The sequence below is a fragment of the Camelina sativa genome, chromosome 16 (assembly GCF_000633955.1).
Source record: "Camelina sativa cultivar DH55 chromosome 16, Cs, whole genome shotgun sequence".
In the NCBI taxonomy this organism is placed as follows: Eukaryota; Viridiplantae; Streptophyta; class Magnoliopsida; order Brassicales; family Brassicaceae; genus Camelina; species Camelina sativa.
Genome location: NC_025700.1, coordinates 16398562 through 16409124, shown reverse-complemented (window position 1 = coordinate 16409124; position 10563 = coordinate 16398562). Strand labels below are relative to the sequence as shown.

General features: G+C 37.1%; 1 long non-coding RNA gene and 1 pseudogene across 2 annotated transcripts; one reads left to right on the top strand and one right to left on the bottom strand.

Moving 5' to 3' along the window:
* LOC109129516 lies at positions 5074-8749 on the top strand (annotated as a pseudogene).
* LOC104750797 lies at positions 8867-10293 on the bottom strand. Of its 2 annotated transcripts, XR_761709.2 has the most exons (3): positions 10142-10293; positions 9815-9965; positions 8867-9136 (listed from the first exon to the last, which is right to left on the bottom strand). It is a non-coding gene; the product is annotated as an uncharacterized LOC104750797 (long non-coding RNA). The 2 variants fall into 2 exon arrangements; XR_002035825.1 differs by lacking the exon at positions 8867-9136 and having other exon boundaries at positions 9641-9965.

Sequence of the window (10563 nt, the reverse complement as noted above, 5' to 3'; positions counted from 1 at the left end):
TTTTGGGTGTGGAAATGTCTCGAACCTAGTTCCAATTGATCAGAGAGAAACTAGTAGTTCTAACTCTAGTCCAGAAGGGAATCATACAAATCAAGCTTACACACCCTACATCCTAAAATCCTCCACCTAATCTATCCCATCCTCAAGAACTACCGCACTACTCAGATCCGAAAATCATAGTCAAGGATGCAAACCCAGAAAACATTGAAACAAGCATTATAAGGTAGATAAAAATAAGATGAACAACTTTTTAGAAGGAATCAAATGCAAAATCTGAATAAATCTCAAAGATATCAGAATACAAGTCTCATAACGTATTGGTGGCTAGGTTCAAAAACCTTCTGGGAACGAAAACGAGATAAAAGATAAGATGTCCAAAACAAGACTTAACAAAATGTATGTATAGTAGTCCAACATGGAAAGCCCTAAAACTTAAAACGACAAGGTAAAGCGTCGGTTCGGTAATCTCCTGAAGCGCGTGAAACCAAACGTCTTTCTTCCCGACATGTGCGATCGAGTCTGTGTGCATCGAATGGAATGCAATGTCATCATGGCTTGGACGGAAGGTTGAGGAGCATGGCTCGGACGGACGCTGGGGAGCGTGGCGGGGGAGCATGGCTCGATCAAACAAGCTGGAATGCGTGGCTGAGGAGCATGGCTCGAGCGTGGTGTATACGCATCCACTAAAACGATGATAACTCTTGAACCACACCTCCGATTGACTTGAAATAAACGGCGTTGGAAAGATAACTCAATTCCCTACGACTTTCATGAAGACGTCAAAAGCTAAATCCCACTCGAGTGGGACGGGTCGAACGGATGGCTCGGAAGACAATGGCTCGTACGACAATGGCTCGGACGACTCCTAAATACCTGAAATACTCCAAAATGCACAATGTATGCAAGGATGATGCAAGAACTACCTAGACGTGCAAAGTGTATAGAAAGGACTAGAAAACGATGCAAACCAATGAGTTATCCTAGCTAAATGCATGATAAAAACAGGCTAAAGAGAGACAAAATATAGACATATCACTGTGTATATCCTTGAGCCACCAATCTTGCCTTGTTTCAAAATATAGACATATCACTGTGTATATCACATTTACATTGTTAGGTCGTGGAACTAACTCTCATACCTCGTTTCGCTCAAATTGCTCTAACTCCTCTTCCATTGCTATAATCCATGAATTATCATCAAGAGCTTCAAGATGATTCTTTGGTTCAAAAAATGAAACAAAACACTCAAAGTGAACTTTTTTCCAGCTTGCAAAGTTGCTCTCCATTTTCTTAAAATCAATCTTAACACCTCTGGTTTTCATACTTTCTCTGAGATCCCCTATAACATCTGATGCAGAGTGATTTTTATGAACTTGCAGCGAAGGTTCTTGGCTTTTGATCAACTTTTCTTCAGATTTGATGTCAGCTTCCACTTCTTCTGGTCTACTTGTACCCAAATCTTCTGAATCACTGTCAGATTCATCTCCAGTCCATTGATTAAAAGACAGATCATCAAAGACCACATTAACTGATTCTACTATGGTGCTCAACCTTTTGTTGTAAATTCTGAAAGTTGTACTACTTTCTGAAGAACCAAGAAATATTCCTTCATCACTCTTAGAATCAAATTTCCCGAGATAATCCTTGTCATTCAGGATGTAACACTTGCATCCAAATACATGAAAATAACTCAGATTTGTACTTTTGCCTTTCCACAACTCATATGGCGTCTTGGTTGAGTTTTTCCTCACGTATACTCGATTTATGATGTAATACGCTGTAATTAATGCTTCAGTCCAGAATTTTTGTGAAACTCGATTTCCATGAATCATTGCTCGAGCCATTTCTTGCAAAGTTCTATTCTTCCTCTCAACCACTCCGTTTTGCTGAGGCGTCCTAGGAGCAGAAAACTGATGTGATATGCCATGATTCTCACAAAACATTTTCATTGCTTCGTTTTGAAATTCACCACCATGGTCACTGCGTATTCTTTTAATTCCTCCTTTCTCATTTATGAGTTGCAAAGCCCAGATCCTAAAACTCTCCATAGTATTTGATTTCACACGAATGAAGCGAACCCATGTGTATCTTGAATAATTATCAACTAGAACAAAAGCGTATTTCTTCCCAGTTTAGCACTCTGTTTGCATAGGCCCCATTAAATCAATGTGAACTAAGTCCAGAACATCTTTTGATTGCACATCAGGAACTTTCTTGTGTTGGATCTTCACTTGCTTTTCCTGATTACATGGTCCACACACCATACGATCAACTCCTTTGATATGAGGGACCCCTCGTACTATCTCATTACTGACCAAAGTTGTCAGATTTCTGACATTCTTATGTTCAAGCCTTTGATGCCACAAATTGAGATCATCTCTTGCTGAAAAACACACATCTGAATTGCCATTCCACATGTAACAGTTGTTTCCAGATCGTTTTCCTCTTAGCACAACATCATTCTCTTTGTTAGTAGCTTTGCAGTCAACTTTAGTAAATGATATTGCCAATCCTTCATCACACAATTGACTCACACTTATTAAATTTGCTTTCAAGCCTTGAACTAGGTATACATTCATTAGCTTAGGCAATGTAGTATCATCGGTTCTTCCTTTTCCTTGAATATCTCCATGACCTCCATCACCAAATGTAACTTTACCACCTCTGATTTTTCTGAAATCTTGTAAATAATTTTGTGTGCCGGTCATATGACGAGAACAACCACTGTCGAAATACCAAGGACTGTCATTATATGGTTCTTCTGTAATCAATGCCATATTGCATCTGAAGTTTATACCTGAAGTAAACTTCGTGACTCCCCTTGATACACTCTGATATAGATCTAACTTTCTTATCCAAATTTGTTTACAAAATCCATTCAAGAGGAACTTGCCTTGACGCTTGAGTCTTTGAACCTTTTCCCAGTATTTGTAACAGAAAGCTTTTATGTGTCCATGTCTCCCACAGTAAAAACATTGTATTTGTTACCGCAGTATTTAGTCGACCTGAAACAAACTTGGTTCATCCTGTATTACCAGCTGTTCGACTGTCAAATCCTAAGCCTCTATGAGTCTGTTCTGTTCTTCCATAGCTTAGAATCTCATCTAGTTGCTTATTTCCTACAAACATGTGAATCTTCTTATGTTGGGATCAAGTTCTGTTTGCAACTTTGCAGATTTTCCTTTTTCTGCATTAAATTGTTTTGTAGTTCTTCACACCTTTTAGACAAATTGAGTTTTTCTTTAATCAGTAACACACTTTCTTGGCTAAGCTTCCTTTCAGACTCTAATTCATCTTGTAGACAGTTAACCAAACTTGCAAGGCGATCCTTTTCTTTTATTAATTCTTGATTCTCTTTTCCAATTCTAATAAGTGCAGTTCGCACCTCATTATAGCTGTCTATTAATTCTTCTTCAGGTTCACCTTCTGAGTCTGAAACCTCCTCCCCATCTACGAACTCTGTAATACCCAGATATGCCACAAAATTCAGAATTTCTTCTTCACTGTCTTCCTCAGTATCCTCATCCATACTTAACAGAGATTTCTCCTTTCGACTTACGCATTCTTCCTGGGTATGTCCTAAGCCTTTGCACATAGAACATTTGCTTTCTCTCCTCTTGAATGTAGGACATTCACGAATAAAGTGGCCAAAACCTTTACATTCATGTCATTGCATCTCTGCCTTTTTTGTGAATTTGCTCTCTTCGCCAGTCTGCTTGTACGAAGTGAACCTTTTCTGACCTTGACCTTGTTCTACTCTTTTGAGTACACGATCGAATCTGCGAACCAACATACTGACGGGATCATCATCTTCTATCTTGTCCTTTGTTTCACAGACCGTTAAAGCAACACCTTTAGTATTTTTAACTCCTCTCAATTCCAACTCATGAGCTTGTAGCATTCCTACTACTTCTGAAAAGGTCAAATCTTCAATTTTGTTTGATACACACAGCGCAGTTTTGTAAGCCATGAACTTTGTGGGTAGGCATCAAAGAAACTTTTTAACCAATTTATGATCATTATATGTTTTCCCAAGGGTTACAGCTTCCTGAGCCAAGGTACTGATTTTAGAACTAAAATCAGAAATTGATTCATGTTCTTCCATTCTCAGATTTTCAAAGCGAGACGCCAACATGTCTTTTCTGGAGCTTTGAACTTTCGATGTACCCTCATACTGGATTTGAAGAATATCCCATGCTTCTTTTGCTGTCTCACATCCTTGAATTAATTCAAATTGCTTCCTTCCTACGCTGCAGTGAATAGCTGTGAGAGCCCGTGAGTTGTATTTTGACTTCTTCAGTTCATCTTCAGTCCAATCTTCCTCTGGCTTAGCTTTCTTCGAACCTTTTTCATCCTTGATTGTTGGTTCTTCCCACTTCTCAAGAACTGTCTTCCAGGCAAGTCGATCTATTCCACCAATAATCGATTTCATCCTTGATTTCCAAAATCCATAGTTTCCATCGTCAAGAATGACCTTGTTGTTGTTGAGAAGATCACCGTAGCTCTCCATCTTTTCCACAAGATCTCACCCGTACTAAATCCTTACAAGTACTTGCTCTGATACCAATTGAAAACGCAAGAGCTATGTGATTTAGCTTTTAAGACAAAAGATCAAATCAACTTTCTCTTTTTATTAGAAAATAAGTTCTTACAAGGTTTTTCCTTAACTCTATTTTCTAATCTTATTCTCTCTAGCCTAGATTGAATCTTCAAACTATTCTTTCTTGAGTTTAAGATTCAAACGCTAAGATCTCTCAATTCATGAAGTGCTAATCGTTCTCAAGACTCAGCCTCCCCTATTTATACTAATTGGACTTAGCCACACAGTAGGCTAATTCCCAATTCTAATCAAACTAGGAATTGTTAATTTGCTTTTTACAATTTAGGTAATTAACAATTCTCATAAAACTTTCTTTTATCTTTATGTTAAGAAAGTCCTTAGTCTTCTAAATCTTTCTTGTCGCTTCTCGAATTTTCTCTTGAACACTAAATAGATTTCCTTCTTCTTTAACTTGACCCTTCTGATCCACATCCTGTACTACTTTTGTTTTAGTACATCATCTATGTCAATAGATGCATCTTCAGAGACAAGCTTTTGAGGACATTGCTACAATTGCTGGTTACGAATCAAGAAACTGGTTCGTATACTTTTCTCTTAATCTTTCAACACATCAAACTAAATGTATTAATCTCTCTTTTCTTTTTTCTTGTAGGGAAAATGAAGCTGCCATGATTGAAGAAATTGTCACTGAAATTTCCAAAAGATTGATTAGTTACATCAAGTGATTTCGATGGTTTAATTGGGATGGGAGCTCATATGGAAAAAATGAAACATTTGCTCTGCCTAGAATCAGGAGATGAAAGGAGGACGGTTGGGATTTTGGGTCCTTCTGGAATTGGTAAGACCACCATTGCTAGAGTTCTACATAATCAAATCTCATATGGTTTTCAATTGAGTGTTTTCATGAAATTCAAACCAAGTTATGCAAGACCAATTTGTTCTGATGATCATGATGTGAAGTTGCAATTAGAGCAGCAATTTGTATCTCAATTATTTAACTAAAAGGATATCAAGATTCATCATTTAGGAACTGCACAAAACTTTGTGATGGGAAAGAAAGTGCTTATTGTTCTTGATGGAGTGCATCAACTAGTGCAATTACTTGCCATGCCAAAAGTGATATGCCTCGGTCTTGGATCTCATATTATCATCACAACACAAGATCAAAAACTTTTGAAAGCAATTCAGATCGAACATATTTACAATGTGGAGTTTCCACCAGATGATGAGGCTCTTCAAATCTTCTGCATGCATGCTTTTTGTCAGGATTCCCCTCATGACGGTTTTGGTAAGCTTGCTAAGAAAGTTACAAGTCTTTATGGTAATCTCCCTTTGGGACTTAGGGTGATGGGTTCTTATTTTCGGGGAATGTCCAAGAAATATTGGAAAGGGGAACTACCAAGGTTAAGGATTCCCCTTGACGGAGATATAAGGAGCATTTTAAATTTTAGTTATGATGCCTTGGACGATGAAGACAAAGATTTATTTCTGCATATAGCCTGTTTTTTTTTAACGACAAAGGCGTTGATCATACCTATGAAGATACACTTCGTCACAAATTCTCGAACATGCAACGAGGGCTTCAAGTCTTATTTCAGAGATCTCTCATATCCCAGGAAAAAACTCAACCCATGCATAATCTACTAGTTCTATTGGGTAGAGAAATTGTTCGTAACCAATCTGTTTATGAGCCTGGGAAAGCAATAAGTTTTGAAGTTCGTGGAGAGATTTGTGAAGTACTCACTGAGCATACAGTAAGTTTTGTCATTTATCTTTTAGTTCTTTTACTCATATACAAAGTTATATTGACCATCTCTATGTCTCTTTCTCCAGGGTAGTGAACGTCTTATAGGTATAAATTTGGAAGTTCATGGGAACGTGGACGAACTGAATATAAGTGAGAGAGGTTTTGAAGAAAGGCCTAATCTTAAATTTTTGAGAGTCTACCATGAAAGATTGCACTTACCACAAGGTTTATGCTATCTACCTCCAAAACTTAGAGTTCTACATTGGGATTATTATCCGTTGAAATGTTTGCCTTCTAAGTTTAATCCCAAATTTCTTGTCAAGATAATATTGAAAGACAGCAAGCTCGAAAAACTATGGGAAAGAATTCAAGTAAGCATTTACCATTCTTTTATGAGTTTTATTTCAGTTTAATTTCTATGCGATTATTTTTGTACAAAACTCTTATTTTCAAAAAATGAGATATAAAGACATGACATTAGCCTTTATGTGCCTTCATTACTTAACTCGTTTTCACGTGTTGTCTTTTTCTTTTGGTCATTACAGCCCCTTGTTAACCTCGAGGTGATGGATTTAGGTTATTCAATGAATTTGAAGGAGCTTCCTTGTCTCTCAACCGCCACTAATCTCCTAGAAATTAATCTCTATCAATGCTCACGTTTGATAGAGCTTCCTTCCTCTATTGGGAACGCTACTAATATTCAGAGCTTAAATATAATAAATTGTTCGAATATAGTAGAACTTCCCTCGTCTATTGGAAATCTTATCAATCTCCAGGGTTTTTATCCCTACGGATGTTCTAGTTTAGTAGAGCTTCCCTCATCTATTGGAGATCTCATTAGTCTCAAGAAATTAGATCTCAGCGGATGCTCAAGCCTAGTGGAGCTTCCTTCATCTATTGGGAATCTCATTAATCTCCAGGAATTGGATATTTGTAGCTGCTCAAGCCTAGTGGAGTTTCCCTCATCTATTGGAAATCTCATTAATCTCCAAGAATTTTATTTCCACAGATGTTCAAACTTTAGTGGAGCTTCCTTCATCTATTGGAAATCTCATTAATCTACAAATATTATATCTAAGTAGATGCTCAAGCCTAGTGGAACTTCCTTCGTCTATTGGAAATCTCATTAATCTACAAAGATTGGATCTTAGTAAATGTTCAAGCCTATTAGAGCTTCCCTCATCTATTGGTAATCTCATTAGTCTCAAGAAATTGTATCTTGGTGAATGCTCAAGCTTAATGAAACTTCCCTCATCTATTGGAGAAATTATTAATCTCGAGAGACTATATCTCAATGGATGCTCAAGCCTTGTGGAGCTTCCCTTATCAATAGAAAATCTCATTAATATATGGGAATTTTGGCTCAATGAATGCTCAAGCCTAGTAAATCTTCCCTCATCTATTGGAAATATCATTAATCTTGAGTAATTGGATTTCCGTGGATGCTCAAGTCTGGTGGAGCTCCCCTCGTGTATTGGAAACCTTCGCATGTTGAGAGAGTTGAGCTTACATGAATGCTCAAAGGTAGAGGTTCTTCCATTCAACATCATCTTGGATTCTCTAGAAGAACTTGATGTCACTGGTTGCTCAAAATTGACAAGTTTTCCCGTGATTTCTACAAACATTAGAAAACTTATGCTTCGTGGAACTTTGATAAAAGAAGTTCCCTTGTCGATCAAGTCATGGTCTCAACTTCATGACTTGCGTATAACATATTGCAAAGACCTTGAAGAATACCCACATGCCTTGACATCATCACAGAACTCGAGTTAAATGAGACAAAAATAGAAGAATTTCCTGCATGGATGAGTGGAATCTCTCGTTTACGTCGACTTGTACTTAACAAATGCACGAAGCTGGTATCACTCCCGCAGCTTCCAGGTTCGTTATCAATTTTAGAGGCAGAATCATGTGAGTCACTGGAGAGACTTGCTTGCTCCTTTCCCAATCCCGAAGTTTGTCTCAGATTTATTGACTGCTGGAAAGTGAATGAAGAAGGGAGAGACATCATCATCCAGACATCGACAAGTAACTACGCAATCTTGCCAGGGAGAGAAGTTTCTGCGTTCTTCACTTACCGAACTACTACTGGAGGTTCTCTCGCAGTGAAGTTGAATCAGAGGAGTATTCCTACAACTTTGAGATTTAAGGTTTGCATCTTGCTAGTTAGAACGGCTAACAAAACTGATGATGAGGATTGCTGGTCGTCGGTAATGCTTTCCCTCGTAGACAATAAGAGTGGTTGCGAGTATAATTCAAGATGCCCAACTCTAAGTCCACTCTTAACTGAGCATTTGTACACATTCGAAGGTGAAGTAAGAAATGTGGAATCCATAGAGCTTGTTTTGAATTTCAAAATCAGAAGTTTCAAATGGAAGATTGGTGAATGCGGGATACGCCCTCTCTTGGAAGAGGACACTAATTTCGAAAGTTCTGTATAGATATAATGACGTGATTTTGTTGTCTTTGTCTATTTCCATATATAATGTATATATGTTTGTAACACAGTTTCTTTTTTTTTTTCTTTTTCTTTTTTTTTTCAAATTTGTAACAGTTGGTGCTCAAATCGGAATTATTAAACACTAGTGTTGAGCCCGTGCTATGCACGGGTACAGACAATTGTGATAGAATGAGAATCATCGAAGAATAGAAAAATAATACAAACGTTCATGGTTTTGCAAGAATTATACTTTACAGTAGATTCCATCTGTCTTGTTTTGTAGCTTGGTGTCTTTTTTCTTTGTTTCGCTTCTCTTCTTTATTCCTATATTTCACTTTGAATTTTCTTCATACTCTCATCATTCTATATTCACTAAACCATAGTATACCTGATGAGAATAAATATTAATCGTTTAATTAGTATAGTTAAGATTAAGAACAATAATACATCAAGATCCAAAGAAAAAACGTATAAAAATAATGTATAGAGCAAGTAAGTTATGTATCTATATATTTAAGAAAAAAAGAGAAGCAGAACCAAGAAAAAAGAACAGTATAAGCTACATAGAAGAAGAGTTAAGCGGAAAAATATAGAAAGACACCAAGCTACAACTTCGAATGTGCATGAGCGGAAAATGCAAATCACTATGCCAAACAAAAGAAATTTTGGGAATTTCACATCACCATATATATTGTGAAAAATGTAATAATTTTTGTATAATATAGATAGACTGGAATTGCAATAAGTAAATTTCACGCAACAACAAAGAGATATAAATAATCAATTGTTTCATAGAATCTGTAAGACGGTGTGGGGGAATTTAAAAAAGAACAAAAAAATCCCCGAAGTATTTAAGGATCCATATTTTAGTAGCAGTTATCATACAAACTGATAAGTGAAAGGAATTGTTGCAAAACATAATTACAAACTGTAAAGAAGAAGAGACAACATTAGACATGCATGGTTAATTGTCGAGCATATGGTGTGCATAGAAAGTGTGAGAAAGTAAACGAAGCAAAACGTAACAAATCTGAAAAGCGTAGCCAAAGATTTAACGATATCATACAGGCGTTTAGGTGGGCCAAAGTAAGTTTATGATTTAACGATATCCGTCAATTGAGAAGTTAACATCGCGCATCATTGATGAACCATCATCTTGGTGAACTCCCTCGCCGAAGAGTAAGCCTCACCTTTCATCGTTTTCAGTTTTCACCATCCTGACACAAACATTAGAGTGAAATTAATTGATTACTCGATAACGAAAGAAGACTAAACGGAAGGGACAGAAATGTTTCGTGCAGATAAAATCAGAGACCCACTCATTTTATTCATGCAGAGAGAGAGAGAGAGAAAATAAACCAGAGAGATTTGAGTGGGTATTTGATTTGCTTACCACCCATCTTCGTCCAACGTCAGAAAGAGGGATAAGGAAAGGAAGAGATTGAGAGCTTTTTGTATGAAATCAGCTTGTTGTTCCATAATTGAGGGAATTAATGCGAAGTGGAGATCGTGGGGGAAGAGGCGTATAAGTTTTAATCTTTTGTGTTTTTTTTTTCTCTGTCGCAAAAGTAAAATAAGTGTTTTTTTTTTTTTTTAAATAAAATTTGTTAAGCAAAAATAGTGAAAGATGATAATTTGGGACTTAAGACAGGTGCTAGATGGAGAGAGCGGCAGTTAACTGAGAATTTACTTGTGACTTATAGAATAAGGATGTTTCTACTATGAAAAGTCAACCAAATCAAGTTTAACTCGGATTCCGTTTCATGGTTGACTAATACGAGCTTAATCCCCCCCCCCCCCCCCCCCCCCCCCCCC